General features: G+C 39.6%; 1 protein-coding gene across 1 annotated transcript in view; it reads left to right on the top strand.

The window, feature by feature from the left end:
- The window catches only part of GPM6A (glycoprotein M6A), a 1,151,487-nt gene that overhangs the window by 408,578 nt on the left and 722,736 nt on the right, over positions 1–20,173 (top strand). The window lies entirely within an intron of this gene.

Here is a 20,173-nt window from a genome sequence, read left to right as displayed (position 1 = left end):
TTAAAACACTCACCTCATATCACACATTATCTAGGTCTTGGCTAACAAGTCTACAAGTTATCCAGTAATCGCAATTATAAGTACAGAGCAGACAGTGTATCCACTTTCATAGGTTCATAGGTTCATACTAGGCTATCTGCCCTAGGGCATTTATAAGCCTAGCCAGAGTGTGTTTGGCTTTCACCACCCATTTTAAATTAATTTTGCTATGCCCTTTTTCGAGGTTAGTATACTGTGCCTCTGTCTAACAGTGACACAGAAGTGATACCCGGGGTAAACCTATGATCTCCCATCCACTCATCAAGATTCCTCTTGAAGAGAGTCAGTGAGGGACTCTGCCTAACCTGGACTGGGATTTTATTCCAGAGTGAAGGGAGCCTCTGGGTTATGAATCTGTCCCTCCAGCATGTCCTATTTATTTCAGTGCTGAGGTTCAAGTCTCTTGAGCGCGTAGCTCGATGGGATTTGGATTTTCTGAGGTGCAGCATGTCCATTAATTCCGGGTTGGACATGGCTTTATACGTCAGGCACAGATCGCCTCTGAGCAGGCGGTATGCCACTGAGTAGAGCTGGAGTTTCTTTAACCGGGCAGCATATGGCATCTGTTTGAACCCTTTGATCCTCTTGGTGAGGTACTTTTGGGGTCTTTCCAGTTGCTGCAGGTGTCTGGTAAGGTACATCCCAAAAGGGGCATTGTACTCAATTATGGGCCTGTTGAGGGATGAGTAAAGAGGCACGATGACCTCCCCTGATCTAGATGTGAATCCCTTCATGATTAGGTGGGCTATATAAATATATATAAATATATATTTCTAGACAGTTACTATGACTAACTAAACACAGGTTAGTAAAAAAAAACAAGAACTGCTCCCTGAATTGGAGGGTAGGAAGCCATCCTAGAATATATGTGGCTTTGTAGTTATCTGGAATATTCAGGGCTAATTATAGCTGGTGCACTATGTTTAAGAGTGGTGTAAGGTATTGCAGATGTGCTCAAGCTGAAATACGTTCTGAATCCTCCCACTTTTTCTATATCTGCTTTGCAGCCACACTCATTTGAACTACTGGTACTCTTACTATGGAGCTTGGATTACTAAAAAAAGTTTGAATTTTTTTTTTGTTTGCTTTTCTGCTGGTCCTGGTCAGTTGGTGTCCTGCCTTTACCCAAATGGCCCAATTGTTATAGCAGTGACAAGGAATGATCATCCCCAGGCTTGACTAAAGTCCTGCAATCCTGCACATGTTACCACATCAGTCCATGGTGGCTTCTCCAGACAGTGTGCTAGCACATGGGTAGCAAGTGCTCATCAGGCCATGCTCCAGGAGTGTAACAACCATTGCTCCCTCCAGGTGTCACTCGAGTAGTAACCTACATCCATCTCCTTCCTCAAGTATGGAGTAGATGGAAGTCACTGTTCAGTCCCCTTATCCATACTCCAGCTTTTCAGCACCAGATCTACTTTTCATTTAAGGTTGTTATCAGGACTTTATCCCTCTGTTCCAATGAGTTAAGGCCGAAGCTTTTGTATATTTTGAGGAATTTGGGCCTGTGATTTATAAAGAATGAGATAGATTCAACAGGATCATTTTATACAGTTTAAAGTTGATTTTCTGGAATAAGCTATAACTGTGAGTTCTGACATGGTCTGCATTACAGGTAGTATTAAGTTTGTAGTTTCCTTTTCGATGGAGGCAAGCATTTCTGGCTGAAGTTGTTTCAGCAAGGTGGTATGATACTTGACCATTGCAAACAGAGATTTGGAATACAAACTTACATATTTTAAGGGCTGAAATTTGTTTCTAGATAGTACATGCAACAGATAGAGGGGGGAATGGTAAGGGGTGGGTTTAGTAGTAATAGTCAGCTTTTCATGTGTAAGAGGTGGAGGATCTAAGTTATCTTTGGCTAGCATTCCTTTGCTGGAAACAGAAGCTTTGCAGTTTCATGCTATGGGGATATTACATGCCGGAGTGAAAAACATATTGATACCATTACATCTAGACTTTAGGAGGAGAGAAGGGTAAACTGCATTGAAAAAACCCTCCAGCTTCCAGGAATCTGCTGAGTTTGGGTACAACTAATTCTATAAGAGGATCAAGGTTGGTAATGAGACATCAGTCAACATAGTAACAAAAACTACAATGAAGCAAATATGGAAATCCCAGTTTATCTTTATTGTGGGAAAAATGTTTAGTTCTCACTTTGACACACACAAGTGACCAGACATACTGCCTTTCCATGCTTAAGTATGGACATTGAATTGTCCTTAGCTGTGAGTTTTCAGTGGTTGATCACTGCCTGCATGTTAGCTTGTGGAATGCATATTATTTGAGACCTTGGGATAACATTCTGTGAGTATTTTTACATCTTTCAGAGGTGTTATGAATCTCTCTCACTGTGAAATTAAAGGGAAGGTCTTAAATGGTCTGACAGTTGGCACAGAGTACGAGGCCATGAGTTGGAGTCCCCTGGTACAGGGCTTGATTCTTTCAGCGCTTCTTTGCCTATTGAGTGACACTGAGTATGTCACGTAACCAGACATTGTTTAGGGCCAGCCAAAAATTTGGGCTAGGCTCCTCGATGTTCCCCTGAACTGTGAGTCTAGTAACTAGCTCGGTATATCACAAGGGAGCCTCCCGGGCCTAGCTAAGCTTTCAGTTACAGCCATATCTAGGTTACACCATTTCTTGAAACAACTGATTCTTTTCTTCTCTAGCATTAACATTATGTTCATTACTATACCTTAAGCTATGCTTGCATAATTTTGACCATGCTTCTATGCACAGTTGTATATAGTAGCATTGTTAATTGCAATGATATTTCTCACCATCTTTGTGGTTACACTTTGAAGAAAGGTGGAAGTTGTGTTTGACACATTTCATTTTAGTACTGTCCAACAGGTACAACATATTGATGGAGACTCACACTTTCTGTCCTGTATTTAGTAACCGATGATGACATCTGCTGCACTTCCATAATGAACACAGTAATATAGTATAGAGAATATTGTATGCACAGTAATACTGGCTTATAATTAAGGTATTTAAAACCCTTCATGGATACTGTGGTAACAGTTACATGCTGCAGATGTAAGCATAAGGTAAATGTGTTACAAGAAAAACAAGTGTCACAGTCACTAAATGCTAAAACTGACACTTCTGTAAGTGTGATATTTCCAGCCAAACCGCACTGCGTATTTATATTAATGGTGATGGGAAGCAAAGCACTGAACTTAGTTGTTTTTAGCTCTCTATGCTCATTGACTTGATTCTATTTTAATGTTATTCTGCGGAATAGCAACATATTAAAAAGTGAAAATAAGCAAACTGTTTATTTTCAGGAGAGTATATGATGTGAATTGTGTTCTTCCTGCAAATCTATTCTTTTCCAAGGAATGAAAAAAAAAATCTTGAACTAGTTTCTCCAATGTTAGGATTTGGCCATTATGTTCTGCTTCAGAACAAACATAAAGGCTATGCACGTCTGTCATAAAAGCAGTAGGTGGAGCAGATGTAAGCTTGATGCCTTTCTTTACTTACATTGCATGGTTTCCTTGTTTGAAGTAATGTGGTCTGCATCCTTGTGTCCTGCAGTACCTCTCCTTGGAGTCCAACCTGCCATTCTTTAAGCCTGTCAGCTTTCCTTATTGCTCACTGAGAAGTGACAGACTAATTAATTTCCTTCAGAAATATAGTATAACAAGGTTTATCTCTACATACAGTTCAATTCTTAGCTGTCAGAAAGAAAGTCGATAATGCTTCTTTCTGAAAACCCAAATGTAAAACTATTCTGTCGTACTCTAGTTTTCTGGTGATAAGCCTGACATGTTTATTGCCCACATATGTAATGCCAGCAATGTATCATTTTGTTTGTGTACTTTATATATCTGTATGTATTGATAGTCACATTGCCATAGCGTAGGACTATAGTTTTATAGAGATGTGCACTGTGCTTTACTATATTTAACTGAACTGCACTGCCTACCACAAGCATAGAGAACAACCCACCCCTCTTCTGTGGAATATTTTGTTGTAGCAGACATTCAGTATGTCAGTCACTCAGTTAAATCTTTGTACCTGACTGGGAACTCTTTAAGGTGCATTTCTTAATCTGAGCATCCTTCACATTAATGATTCTATTTATCTTTTCACTGGACAGTACTTGGCATGAAAGTAAAAAAAAAAAAAAAAAAACACCTATATCTGACCACTTAAAACAAGTTGATTGTGCGATTCATATGCACACTACAATGTCATTCTGGCACTTTACTCTTTGTACGGTACTGCATGGTACATAGGTAGCAAGATTAGGGTAACAGTGCAGTTGAGAAGTTAGACATGGTTAGAGTCAATGGAGCTGTCCCCTACTGCAAATAAATTGTCCAGTGACAAAATAGCAAGGCAGTGCAATGGAAAACAGGCTGCTATCCTGCTTAAGGCATAGTTCCATGACTTGTGTCTTTTGCCGGTTAGGAGTCGTCACAGTGGAACTCTGGTCCGCTATTGATTGGCAGTAGATTTTTACATGCCGAGTTGCCAGCCCTGACACACAACCTTCAACGAACGTATGCCCATTCGCGCATGTCTCCACACAGAAGACGCTCTAGCTGAGAATCGAATAGGACAACATCTTACTGTGAGGCGACTACGCTACCGCAGCACCACTACCTCAGTAAGGCATAGTTCCATGACTGCTGTGCTATATATTGTAAAACTGTGCTGACCAGCCCAGTAATGGTGTTTTTTGAGCCGTATGCCAATATCATATTTTTCTTGATTATATCATAGCATATCAAAGTGGTCTTGCCACTGTAGCCAACCACCCTGAAACCACCATCCTTCCACCTATTTCACTACTTAACTCTTAATGTATCTCTAACCCTATTCCCCAACCTCTTCTACCACTTCCCTTCTTCCCTCTCTAACCAATCTTGATTCTTACAGTTTCAAAATAACTTACTTCACCTAGTCTGTCTCCTCTACTCTATTTCCATCTTCTACTAGCCATTTCTGTATTCCTTTTCTGTTCCAAACTCCTAAATAACTAGGTCCTACCCATTTAATATATGTAACTGGTTTCATAATCCTTTCCTGACTATTAACTTATTTTGTATAAAGCAGCTTAAATGATATTGTAACTAGTCTCATATTCACCTGCTGATTGTTAAAACCTTGTTTGCAACAACTCTCATATTCATCTGCTGATTGTAACACTCTGTATAATTGTATTCCCTGAGGAGCTTCTGGAAAGAGCCTAAAGCTGATTGTTAATACTATGTTACTTAAATTTAAAATTGTTTTTTTTTTTCCATGAGGAGATTTTCTCCCCGGGTCTCTGCTGAAAATGAGACAAAAGCTCAGACAGACTAACCCGGTTAACTAATGTAAAATAAATAAATACATACATATTGGAATGCTCATCAGCACTTTAATCTAGTTTTTCCTATTTTTACATTAACTCCAAGTCCCTTATTGTTTATGATGCTCAGTAAAATAATTTAGAAGACTACAGCATAATTTACTGAATTAACCATCATCTACTTCCATTTTAATAAATCCAGTTTGCCAAAGTAGAACTTGGACAAAAAAAACATTAGGGCAATTTTAATAAAGCCTACACTAAATGCACACTAACCCTGGGATTCAGTAATGCCTACACTAAATGTACACTGTTCTGAGTGAACAGACAACACAGACATTGCTCACACCTTCTTCCTCCTAATTTTAGTTTTCCAACTGATATTCTTGCAGCTTTAAATATTGACAGGGATTCATAAAGGTTCCCATGCTGAATACCTGAGTTGTTTGACTCCTACTACATACCTACAATCAACTGCATTAGTAGCTGAGTTAAGTACAAACTTGCAGTGTTAAAGATTGTACTGCATTTCATTTTTCTGTCTGTTTCATTGAATATTGTGTCTGTGTCTCTCTCTAGTTATTTATTTTTCTATTTAATTGTTTCATAGAATACTGTGGTCTCTGTCCACCCACCCTCCCTGTTCTTGTTTTGGTATTAATCTTGGTGGTTTTGGAATTGCCCGCCCCTCCTTTAAATTAACACTCCTGGGTCTATCTCATTTGCTCACTCAACCGAGTACAGTTGCGATCATATTTTGACTTCAGACACTCCTACCAGTCCCATCTGTTCAGCTGTATCCTAGCTCTATTCCAGTCTAGTGTTACTAGCTCACTCTACCTAATACAGAGAGAACATTTGTAAAGGGCAAGCCACTTAGGTCCTTAACTTTGAATTATCTTCTGTTTCCCCTTTCTCCCTTTCCAAAAAAAAAAAACTTTCTAAGCTTGTTTCCTGCCTTTCCTGTAACTTGTCTAGTCCAGATACAGATTTGCTTTAACCAGGACTGTGTCTGTAAGCTTTTGAGACCCCAAAGGCTTTCTGTGTTAGCAGGAAGCCTTCTAGCTTATCAGTGGGAGTGGCAAGCCTTAGGTAGCCTACCTACCGGAAGAGTGGTTTCTGGCCTAGGAATTGTAGGTTATTGGCTGTTTGGGCAGTTTTTTCCATCTCTTTCAACTTTCTAGTTTAAAAGCCTGCATTTGTGCTTGTTTCCCACCTTTCCTGTAACTGGTCTAGTCCAGATACAGATTTTCTGTATCCAGGACTGTTTATAAGCTTCTGAGCCCCCTAAGCTTTTCTGTGTTGGAGGAAAGCCTTCTAGCTTATTTACCACAAGAGTGGTTTCTGTCTCAGAAAGTGTAGTTTATTGGCTGTTTGGCAGCTTCTCCATCTCTTTCAACTTACTGGTTTAAAAGCCTGTATTTGCGCTTGTTTCCCACCTTTCCTGTGACTAGTCTAGTCCAGATACAGATTTCCTGTATCTATTACTGTTTGTAAGCTTCTGAGCCCCCAAAGCCTTTCTGTGTTGGAGGGAAGCCTTCTAGCTCATCAGTGGGAGTGGTAAGCACTAGATAGCCTATCTACCACAAGAGTGGTTTCTGCCCCAGAAATTGTGGTTTATTGGCTGTTTGGGGAGTTTTTCCATCTCTTTCAACCTTCTGGTTTAAAACCCTGCATTTGCACTTGTTTCCCACCTTTCCTGTAACTAGTCTCATCCAGATACAGATTTGCTGTATCCAGGACTGTTTGTAAGCTTCTGAGCCCCCCAAGCCTTTGTGTGTTGGAGGGAAGCATTCTAGCTTATCAGTGGGAGTGATAAGCACTAGGTAGCCTATCTACCACAGGATCCAGGAACATATTCTTAGTTTTAGTACTTGAATTTGCTTATTCATGCTCAGCACTTGTTCAGAACTTGTTCTTAGCGCTAAATAAGCTACAAATTACTACAGCACTCAACCTTCCTCTTTATGTAGAGGAAAATAGTTTTTGTATTTGCTTTCCTCACTTGCTTTGAGAAAAACAGCTCTTATACTCACTTTCCTCACGTATCTAAGTGAATAAAATAGTTTTTCATTCAGGCATGTCCAAGGGTCAGCTCCCAGTGTTCTCTCTTGTCTGTCTGATGATTCTAGGCATCTTGGGGCAATGTAGCAATTGCCTCATGTACACGGACAACCCTCTCCTCCTACCACCCAACATCACAACCTGTGAGAGATGCACTTATCTAGCCAAACTGGAGGTAAAACTTTCTCCAACCAAGACTGAACTTGACAGTCAAGAGGAGAAGGTAAACACGTGCACCTCACCACCAAAATCCACACACAGAAACACAAATCATCCACGGAGGCTCTCAATAATTATCTGCTCATGCAACAGAGACCTCCAAAACAGAAACGCAAGCAACCTCCACCCCCCAACGCAACCCAGATGGCACATAGCCCACAGACTCAGTGTGCCACTCAACCACAGCCCATTAGGCAAAACAACATACCCAACACACTAGTCATAGGTGACTCTATAGTCAGGCACACTGATGTCCCACTCACCAGGCTAAACAAGGAGAAGGTTACTGTCAGTTGCCAGGATCTGCCAAATAACCCATGCACTCAACTCACTCCACAACAAGTACAAATATGACTCTCTCATTGTTCATGTTGGTGTGAATGACCTGAGACGTGCCATCCCTGGACTACATGAAAAGAGACATGGAAGAGGTCTCCAATCTTGTAGCCCAGGCAGGTATGACCCTAGCCCTGAGTAGCATCCTGCCATTGCCCAGAATGATACTGCAGTACTAGAACAAAATGATTGACTTCAACAATTGGCTAAGCTTCTGGTGTCATTCTAAGGGGATCCAGTATCTGTCTTCCTGGAACAACATGGTCAACAGACCACAATGCTTTGCCAGAGATGGCCTGCACCAGTCACCCCTGGGATTCCGGATACTGGCTAAGGCTCTTGCTGCCCCTATAGTGCCTATTTTAGGCATGGTTCAGATGACAAATTCACCACCGTAACAGGAACAGGCTGGCAAAATCTGAGGGTAATGCTACTCAATGCTAGAAGTCTAAATCTCAAAATGCACTCCCTTGAAGGCACTACTTAAAATGGAGAACATCAATATCTGTGCAGTGACTGAGACCTAGTTCAAGGTTCCAGAGAGCACCCTTGCATTACCAGGCTAGAACTCATACCACACTTCGGCCACCTAACCTGGACTGGAACACCAAAGGCGGAGGTGTGTCCACATTCATTAAGGATAACCACACATCCAGGCTAGTTGCTCAGCATAATGCATCCGAGGTTATCCAAGTGCAACTAACTATGGGCAAAACTGCAGTCCAAATTGTAGCTTGCTACAGATCCCTCACCATGCACCAGGATTCTCACTCCTCTTTTCTTGATATACTGGAAAATATTAGGGTTCAACCAAACACCCTAATAATGGGCGATTTCAACTACCCCACCATTAACTGGGAAAACTACTCAAAAACTCCAGCTATACTCTGTGGCATATTTTCTACTCAGAGGCGCTCTACTTAACATACAAGGCCATGTCAAACCCTGAGCTGTTAAACATGCTCCACTTAAAGAAATCCCAATCCCTCAGAGCCACACGCTCCGGTGATCTAAACCTTGTCATCACAATGAACAAAACATGCTGGAGGGATAGGTTCCTGACCCAGAGACTCCCCATACTCTGAAATAGACTACCCATACATGTCAGGCAGAGTGCCTCATTGGTCCTCTTCAAAAGGAACCTTGATGATTGGATGGGAGATAGGAAATTCACCCCGGGGATCATGTCAGTCGCCCTGCTAGACAGGGGTCCAGAGAAGTAAATATTGTGGGAAGAAATATCCAGGGAATTGTTATGGCTAGGCTTGCATAGGCCCTTGGGCCGATAGCCTAGTACCAACCTATGAACCAACTCCTTCACTCAATGCTTTCTGGAATTCATAAATTCCAATGCCCTAGCTCAACTTATCCACACCCCCACCAAGGGCAACAGTATCCTAGACCTAGTCATTACCAACATGAGTGACCGGTGTTCCACACCTAAAGTCAACTCCTCATTGGTCAGATCCGATCATAAGCTAATCACGCTAGATATCCACATTCTGCCCCCACCCCCCATTAAGGAAATCATGGTAAAAATTTTCTCCAAAGCCAACTTCATGCTTCTTAAGACAGAAGTGGTGAACTTAATGACACCCATGCAGATGGACAATATAGTTACGACTGCTGAATCCTACATAAGTGCACTCTATAAGCACTTAGACGAGTGCATGGATCGTGCTATCCCAAATGGAACTCAAGGCACTATCTTCCAAAAAAAGGAAGCCAATCTGGTGGTCCCCTGCCATAAACAAACTGTACAACAGAAGGAAGAAACTGTTGCAAAAGAGAGTAAAATCCCATGAGTGGAGGAGCTCCCTGGTCAGCCTCAGTAAGAAGCTGAGATCCCTTATAAGATCCTCCAAAGCTAGCTACGAAAACAAAATCACCACTAATTCAAAGGACAACCACAAAGCATTCTATAGCTTTGTCAAGAATCTTGATGGCAACACCCAGATCTGAGCTGAGTTACAGCACAACGGCATGGAAATTACAGAACCAACTGATATTGCCAATGTCCTAGCAGATAGGTTCAGTCCTAACTTTACCCCCCCCCCCTCACCCCCTAAAGGGCCTATATCTATACAGGAAGAATGCAGAGTCCCTGTAATCACAACTATGCAGGTAAAAGCTGCAGTCTCTAAAGTCAAAAACACAGCATCCATGGGACCAGACAACATCCCAGGCTGCGTTTTACATGAACTTCAGAACAAACTGGCTCCCCACCGAAGCACCATGTTCAGTCATAGTTTCACATCTGGCTTTGTGCCCACTGAATGGCGCACAGCAACAATTCTCCCACTCCAGAAAGGGGGAGCCACCACTGATCCTGGGAACTATTGCCCTATTAACCTGACGAGCCTGGTCTGCAAGACCATGGAACTCATAAACAAAGTCATTGATAACCTCCAAACTCTGGACCCCACCCAGTTCAGGTTTTTGAAAGGCAGATTATGCCTCCTGAACCAAATCGACGACTTTGAGGCAGTCACCAAAGCTGTAGACGAGGGTAAGGAGGTTCACACAGCCTGTCTTGACCTCGCCAAGGCTTTCGACACCATCCCTCATTCTGGAATTATAGCTAAACTCACTAAACTAGGTATAAATCCCTACATCACAATATGGGTTGCCAATTGGCTGACTGACAGAACCCACACTGTAAAAGTTGCAGACTCCAGATTTGACTTACAAGTGGAGTACCACAGGGTTCAGTCCTGGGACCTCTCCTGTTTGGTATCTACTTCTCTGAAGTACAGGCTAACACAGAAGGCCTTTGGCTAATGAAGTTCACAGATGACTGCAAACTGGGAGCCATAGTTGAGTCGCCAAATGATGTGGACATCCTACAGAAGGGCCTCACTGAGACAGATGCCTGGTGTCAGAGCCATGGCCTCAAGCTCAATGCCAGAAAGTGCATTGTCATCCCCTTTGGTAAAAACTCTGTACCCATGAACTACCACATAGGTGGCAGTCTACTTAATGCTGAATGTGTGATGAGACCTCCGGACTCAGGTGGACAGTACTCTCTGGTTTGATAATCGCATCACCAGAGCTGTCTGGAAATCCTTGTATGTGGCACACCTCATCACAAAAGGGTTCTCATATAGGAAAAAGGAGATCATTGTTTCCCTCTACTCAACACTCATTAGACCCATTAGAGAGTACAATGCCCCTTTTTGAATGTACCTCAAAAGAAATCTGCAGCAGCTGGAAAGGCCACAGAAGTACCTCATAAAGAGGATTACTGGCCTCAAACAGATGCCCAACACTGACCGTCTCAAAAAACTCCAGCTTTACTCCATAGCATATCGCCTACTCCGAGGTGATCTCTGCCTAACATATAAAGCTATGTCAGACCAAGAGCTGTTGGACATGCTACACCTAAAAAAATCCCAATCACCCTGAGCTACACGCTCTAGGGACTTAAACCTTGTCACCACAATAAACAGGACATGCTGGAGGGATAGATACCTGTCCCAGAGACTTCCCATACTCTGGAACAAGCTACCCATGTATGTCAAGCAAAGTTCCTCATTAGCACTCTTCAAGAAAAATCTTGATAAGTGGATGGGAAATAGGAAATACACCCCAGGGATCACTTCTGTGGCTCTGCTCGACAGGGGCACAGGAAAATAACTTTCTTGGGTGGCATAAGCCAGGGAACCTTGCTGGCTAGGCTTACTAAGGCACTTGGGCCAATAGCCTAGTATCTACCTATGAACCAAAGTATAGACTACATGTACACTTAGTGTAATCTTTCTCAGTGACTAAAAGTGACTAGAAAGCACAACAAATGTGATACAATGTTATTGAATACATATTGTGCACACTTGGTAGAGGCTTTATTGAATCTGGCCCTAACTGTACATGATGTGCATTCAGTAATTCAGTAAAATTCTGGTCACATTTTTTGTGCTTTTTAGTCATACACTTTGTGGTAATATTTGTGAATCCCTGTCAAGTATTTAAAGCTGCAAAAATATCAGTAGGAAAACTAAAATTCGGAGGAAGAAGGTGCGAGTTCTGTTTGTGTTGTCTGTTCACTCTGAACAGTGTACACTTTAGTATAGGAGTTATTCAATCCCAGGCATTCTTATTGTTATGATGTTGATGGGATAGCTTTCATATCCTTTCCCAGATGCAGATGAGGAACTCTGTATCTTCCAGAGTTAGTACTCCAACAAAAGAGCAATGTCCAAATTTGGGTCACTAGACTCAAGTTTGGACGTATTATCTCCCACCCTGTCATATGTGCATTTATTTACAGTGCAAAATCCATGGATAATATTGCTACACTGCCAGCCAAACTGCAGCAGTGCTAAAAGACTTGTAGTGTACTGAGTCTTTGAAAAAAACTCTTTGCAGGTCCCACTCGTAAAGGAGCTGTTTTGCATTTCAAGTCAGCATGGTGCATAAATTAAATAGTATGTAGAAGCTGTGCACAAGTGATACATTTATTCATGCGAGGAGGGATTTATAGCCTAAAGTATATAGTCTTATTTATATAGTGAACAACACTGACTGGCTTAGTTGTAGCAGTGTAGTTATGTTGGCACATGTCAACATGTAATTCTCACTAGATAAAGGAAGCACAAGTTTTTGAGTATGTTGTACATGGTTATATAAACTCTATATGTAGCAGAAACCTAATATATTCAGTTTTTATCAAGCACTGGCCATTGTATCACTTTGCTTGCCTATATCTTATTTAGTTTACTTATTTGTTTATTTTACATTTGTTTACCGGGAAAAGTCTGACTGGATACAGTTTCTTTTTCAGCAAGGCCCAGGGAGAAAAGCTCCACATTTACAACAGGACAATTCTACAAAATATCAAAACATTACAACAGATGAGTAACACATAGATGCACTGTAATACAGAGATCTTAATACATCAATTTTACATATATAGGCTAAGGTTTGTACACATTTCTAATAACAGAGGATGCTGATATGTCTGTCTACCAAAAACTTTATGTATATGCATAACTATTGAGAGATACCATAGGTAAATACTACAGTTACAAAGAGAGAAAAGTTGCTGGAAGTTTTGGGAGAAGAGTTTGAGTCAGACTAATTATTGTCAAGAAAGGCTGGTGCGGAGAACAGTAGGAAAGACAGGACAGAGGAGTAAGGCAGTGGGGGAGGGGATGCAAGGAGGCTCTCATACTTTATCCAGGTTTGGCGATAGCGGGGGAGGGGTTGCAAGAAGGCACTATACTTTATCCAGGTTTGGTGCATAAACATAGCTTTGTATTCAATAAATGGGATTAAAGTCTTTTTTTTTTTTTTTTTGAAACTGCAGAGCACTTGTATTTGTTCATATATCCGTCAGCAGTGAGTAGTAGATTTTGGCTATACATGTAGAAGAGAGGGAATCTCCAACGGCATTGTTGGATTTCTTAACTTTTAAGAAGGATTTATTATTTGAGCATATTTGAGCAGTTATATGAGTAAATCTCCCCTCCATGAGGACATTCCACCTAGACGTCATCATGTTTTGTAGTTGGCAATTATTTAATAACAAAACAAAGTAAATGATAAGAATAAAAACATACATGTTATGTGATAACATTAAAGTCTCTTGAATTATCTTTTATTTTTAGCTGCAGATGTAAGAATGTGCATTGATGTCACAATGTCTAAATTCCTACATTAATACCCTTACAAATGCCATTGTACAAGTAGAATTGAAAAAAAGCTTGGTGGAAGAGCAACCCACACATTTTAATTCAGTCCACTTTTCTGGCTCAAGGCAAGAAAATTTTAATTTAGATCTTGTCATAAATTAACACCTAAGAATCAGTGTCTGCAGGACTGACTAGGTGTAACTCATTCTACATGGCTATTTTTTTGCTGGAATCTTGTTACCTTGGAGAAATGACTAGGTTAAATGTATGTCTAGTGTCCATATTAGTCTTAATGTTATTCAGTATGCACTTTGAAATAGTTTTCTTGAAAGAAATACGTCACAGCTGTATAATGTAAGTTTATGCCCCAGAAGTAAATACATATGTTGTGCTTGTTTATAATAATGCAGTGGATAGCAGGACATTTTGAATGAATCAACCAGCATCCTGTTATAATCCAACCAGGCATGCAAACAGTTGTCACCACCAACAGAAGACACAAAATTCTAAAATACATTTTATTTGGAGGACAGATCACCTTTCATCCACAAAGTTATATCCATGAATTTAATGTGAAAATAAAAGTAATCCAGAAAGCTCAACTCAGGTCTGGTATCCCACGTGTGATCCAGTGTGTTACAGGAGCAATGGGAAATGGAATGTAAAGGATTAATCCAGATAAAATCACTTTAGACTCGCTCCGTAATGCCATCCCTGTAGGAGGAATAAAGATGCCTTTTTGACATTTCCAGTAGCTTAATCAGTTAAACAGGTAGATGGATGGGTGTTGTTCTAAATTACATGTTGACAAGAAAAAAGAACACCATCCTGAATTTAACATGGGGATCACTGTTCTCACTATAGTAATGCCATGTTGATCTTCAACATATCATAAACCTTTCATATTGTACAGTAGAGAGGATCATATTCTCTAGATTGTCCTTTCATGGATTGGCCTTAACAACAGTGCTTCATACAAATGGCTGATTACCATAACTGTGTGTGTTGGAGCAGTGCATGCTTTATATCCTTAAAAATAAGGAACTTATCTAGCTGTCTGCAGAGGTTTTGGGGGAACCCATGGAGTCCTTTGTCTGGTGATCCAGTTCACCTCAGGTTAGCCTTGTTGACAGCAGTCTGACTTCTGAGGTGAATATAGTCAATACAGTTTCTTTAATGAATGGGTACTGAGGCAGTCTATGGAAAAAAACAGGGAGCAATGTTTAATGACAAGTGATGGTCCTTGGCCTTTCATAATAGAAGGCTATCCCTTTCTAATTAGCTATACACATTAATTTGCTTGCTGCAGCCCCTCCCCTTTAATTTGAAGGCTCCAGACACTACTGGTACTTAGCACCACCCACAATATAGTTGCAAATATTGCCTCATATAGCTTGTATAACTAAGACTTATGAAAGGCAACAGAACATAGTTATGCATTTGAAATATTACTGTGAGTGAGGCAGAAGTAGAAATAGGATATGTATGATTCTGGGTATGTTCAGATGGTACACAAACTAAGACTGGATTTATGGATTCTTAAATAGCCACTGTAGCCATCATTTTCACATACTTAATTTTATTATATATAATCCCCTTGTGGTGAACTGATGCAGTTATTTTTTATATAATTACAGTACTTTCATTTCACATCACTTCACAACTCTGACTTTAAGATGGATCATGTGTGTGAACTTGTAGATTTGTTAGTATTAATGATTTTAGCCAACCAGTACTACTTATTAGTGTCCTAAGTCATATCAAATTAGTACAGCATGCAGATGGGTGATGGACTGCTCCTTCTCCATTTACTAGAAGGCAGATTTTTAGTGTATTTATTATCCTGGCTGTATCACATGTTGTACACAAGTTATGTTTTAAATATTTTTTGCTAAAACAATGCCCACTGCGCACTGTACGTTTTACAGTAAAAGTACCAGCAGTCTTCAGACCATTGACAAAGTTTGTTATGCATCCCTGCTTTAATACTACCTCGCCTTCCCTAACAAGATGGAGTCGTATCTGATACTCTGTACTGCTTTAGCAAGAACATGAGGTTATCATTGCTGTAATGAACCTTGGTAGCTACCTGCTGGGAAAAAATAAATCAGGTTTGAATACTTGGTTGACTCCTCATAGATAGATATGTTTACTTTAGAGAGATATACTAGCTAGAGAACATATAAGCTCTCCCACCACCTTCACTACCACAACTTTATCTAATGGCAATGCTATATCCTTCTCTTTCCAACCATTCCCAACTAGCACCATAAAAATACATACAAACTCATGCTGACAACCTTAGCAGCAGACAACCTGCCAACAGAGAATCTAAAACGCATTTCTGAAGTTCTAGCCTTCACTGTTTCTATACTAATTAACCAATCCATAACAGAAAACTGTCTCAGCCATTTGGAAAAAATCTTTCATAATTCCACTCCACAAAGGTGGAAATCCAAATGACCTATCCAACTATACTGCAACCACAATCAAAATATTAGAAAAATGTATCACTTGCCAGTTCTTCAAAATCTTAGATGGAGTTGCAAAGTCTGTTAAAACTGCATCTCCAATGCACTTGGCTCTGCTCTTCCTCTACACCTGGATAATTTCCAATCCTGAGGAAAATGCAAGCTGCCTCTAACGGTAACTGCTCTGCACTAAATTCCCATTGGCGATTATTGCACTTTTCCTTCTATCTACTGTAAACATTTAACTAATTATATTTCTTAACTACCTTCTTCTATTTAATATTTGTTCTCCTTCATTGTACCACTACTTACTAATTACAGCCCAAATGTCAATCTTTGTTTCCCTTGTTTTTCTTTATATTATATTTCTATCTGTTTCAGATTATACAAATGCACAGGTAGTCTCTTATTTCCTCCTCTTCATCTAATCACAAATTGTATGATTCAATCATCTGTTACACTTAATTCTGTATGCAGAAAATGTATATGTACCCAAGATAATAATATTATATACAATGTAGAAAATTAAAATATAATGTATATTGCCTATGTATGTGAATATTGGAGCTTTTCTCCCCAGGGCTTAATTGAAAAAGGGTATCTATCCCAATTGGACTTTCCCAGTCAACAAAGATAAATAAAATAAATACATCCTGAAAGAGGCATTGTGTTCAGTAGTTGGTCTGATCAGTGCTGAGTGTAATGAGTGATTTTAGATCTTGGTATATATTCCTATTGGGATTTGCTATGTTAAATAAAAGGATTTTCCTGACAACAGTTGTCACACAGTGGTCAAAAGAGAGGGAATTATCAACCTAATTTCTTAGGTCCCCAACTACATTTTAATTTTGAAGTGGATTGTGTACCAAAAGTGACAATACATATAATCTGATCACATTTTTAAGTGCACCATGAAATATTCAGGATTATAACTACAGCAGTCCTATTTCACCCCAAGATTTAACATCATTAGAGTAAGCAGAAAATAAAAAACTGCGGTGGTGGTGCTGCAGTAGCGTTGTCGCCTCACAATTAGACATTGCCCGTTCGATTCTCAGAGCGAGCGTCTTCTGTGTGGCGACATGTGTGAATGGGCGTTCCTTCATTGAAGGTTGTGCATTAGGCCTGGCAAGCCAGCATGTAAAAATCTACTGCCAATCATTAGCGGACCGGAGTTCCACTGTGGTGACCCCTAACTGGGAAAAGCCGAAAGACACAAACAAGAGTAAGCAGAAAATAAATGCAGAGGTAGAATTCTAATCCCTTGGTCTTAATGAATAATTTTGATTTATCAAGCTGTTGCATATAAAAATTCTTATATAATGCCAGTGTTTTTCTTGGATTAGTCTTTCTTCCTTCTTTAAGTTTTCTGTTCTTCTGAGAGTGTTTTTGTGCTGTTCATTTATCACATTATGTTCAGAACTGTTATAGAAAGATTATGGGATATGACAGCTTAGAGACTCGGAGGAAGCTTTTTAGTGAAACCGGTCTATCCGACTAATGCTGATATAAAGGATTTAATTTTTATTTCTGTCCTGTCTGATGAATCCAATTTTGTGTTTTGGATTGTTCTTATTCAACACTGGAGTAGACTTCTGGCTCTGTGCAGATTTTCTGTGAGTGTGTACATACATAATAAAGGCACACTTTAAGCAGGGGACTTTTCTCCTTGCACTCCTCAGTGAGAGTGTTGTTTTGCACCTACACTGTTCTAACTTAACTCATCACACTGTAATGACTTCTACAGTCATTTGCCTAGGATAGTTCAAGTGGGGCATCTAGGTGCCTAGTGTTAACTATTTATATGTACATTAACAATTATAAAACATTGCTGCATGCAAACTATTGAAAGATATCTTAAAGGTTACATGATGTGCAACACAACTGCATTGTTACTTGGATTATATGTTTAGTGCAGCTGAACAGATATTAAATGTCTTGTCATATACTATTTAGATTTATTGCCATAATTTTTTCCTGTAAATATTTCAACAACCAAGTGACACAAAACTGCTTAGTTAGATTTAAAAGCTCACTACTGGACGAACAAAATGCTGTTTATACCCTGTGTGTGTAGCCTTAGTAGTTACTGAGATACGTTGTTTAAAGAATATTACAAAATTAATATGTAGTGCATTATTGTGACTTATAAAAAGCCTATTTAAGACCTAGAATCTAATGAGTGTGACCATCCTAAAGATTACTTGATGCTTAATATAATTTATGGTTCTATAGATACAAAGTTTTGTCTGAAATGTGAGGGCATAATTTGACTTTGTGAACAGGCTCAGCATGCAGCCATTTTGAAACTGGAATGTAAACTACCTGAGTTCCATTGGAAAAGAAATATATTAACTCCATGGTCACATGACTGTGGGATAAATGCACCTTTACTAATCAACACTTCATTGTCTATGGCATTTGCTTTCCAAAATTCACATTAATCCGAAAGTGTGATGAAGTGTACATTTGCCAAAGTGTTTTTGATTGAAAACATCACATTCCACAAGCTTATGCTCAATAATATCACTTGTTCTCGGCAATCCATGGTAGTTCTAGAAGGGTTAATCTCCATGCATGGTGCTGGATGTATATTACTCACAGACCCCATACATTATGCCCACTCCTCACACTTTTCTTCATGAGTCACATGATGTACTTCTTCCGTAGACCTTCACTGCTCCAGTTAAATTTTATTAGAGGTAAGTAAATTATTTTACAACTGGAAAAAAAGTAAGCCTGTGTCTGCAGCCAGCCTTGCACTAATCTTTATTATACTATTTCAGTAGCACCTTAAATCATCTCCTTTATTAAACCAGCGGCTAACAGCAGTGGCACAGGCAAATTTTTATCTACTTAACACTTCTTTCTAATTTATATTTAAGCTTTTTCCTCCATTCTTATATAAATACTTATGGCATTCCATTAACATACACCAAATGTGTATTTTCACCTGTTCTGTGGGATGGCAGGAAGTGATTTGCAGGAGGCATCGGTACCAATACCCCTCCTTATCGTAATGTGCATCTCTTATCCCTCATGATCCTAAGACCTAATGCTACCTCTGTTATTGTTATTTCTTCTAGCTATAACTCCCTGTTTTCATGTCAATACTGAAGCAATTCAACTCTAACTCACCCTCTAAATTATATCTACTCTGCATCATTGCAACTTGTTAGAACCAACACTAGTTCAGGCAAATATCCTATCAACAGACTATGTGAACTATACTAATATACTTTTCTTATTTAAATAGTGGGCATTAAATGACTTTTTGTCAAATCATTTTACCATTGTTAAAGTATGCAAACTACTGGAGGACAATAGTCATCTTGCCTCTACTTAATTTTCATACAGCTTATAGCTGTGCAGACTGTTACTGTATACAAAGAAGCTAAGAAACAATATAGTAACCAAACTCTTCCTAAAAGGTTAAAACTAAGAACCCACTATAACTTCTAGCACAGTGGTTTTATTAATTTTAAAATCTAGCAAGTAATATGCAAATATTTTCTGTCCTCTTTATATAGAAAGCAAGACATTGTTATTCATACTCTAGGCAAGCCAAGCAATTATACTGTTATGAATTGAGCCTGCAATTATATCTTGTAGCATGTTTGCTTCTGTGTTTAAATAATCATACCTGTCTCATACTAGGCACATGCACTGACTTTTGATAATAACATGGCAGAATGGATATGGTGCCAGAGTCCATTCACCCTCAATCAGCTTGGACGTCATTCCAGTCCCCTACCCTACCCCCAATTCTCATCCACCCCAACTACATCTACACTTATACACATCTAAATTCATGTATACTCTCTCTTCATCTAGTCAAGCAGCAGGTATCCAACTCCATCACTCTTTCCTCACCATCCAGTCATTCTATCAAGGATATCCCCTCACAGCAGTACTAAATCATGCACCTCCTTCCATTCAAACAAACTCTATTTCAGACAGAATTATCTCATAGCTATAGATAAACTATCTTTGCTATTCCTACTACAACTACCTACTTCCAACCCTCCTCACCCTCGTCTACTACTGCATGATCTCCATTCTTCTCACTCCTCACAAATTACATAGCCCCCAAT

Source organism: Protopterus annectens, chromosome 2.part1, assembly GCF_019279795.1.
Source record: "Protopterus annectens isolate FY-2018-M chromosome 2.part1, PAN1.0, whole genome shotgun sequence".
Lineage (NCBI taxonomy): Eukaryota > Metazoa > Chordata > Ceratodontiformes > Protopteridae > Protopterus > Protopterus annectens.
Note: the sequence above shows the minus strand (reverse complement) of the source record. Positions and strands in the feature narration are given on the sequence as shown.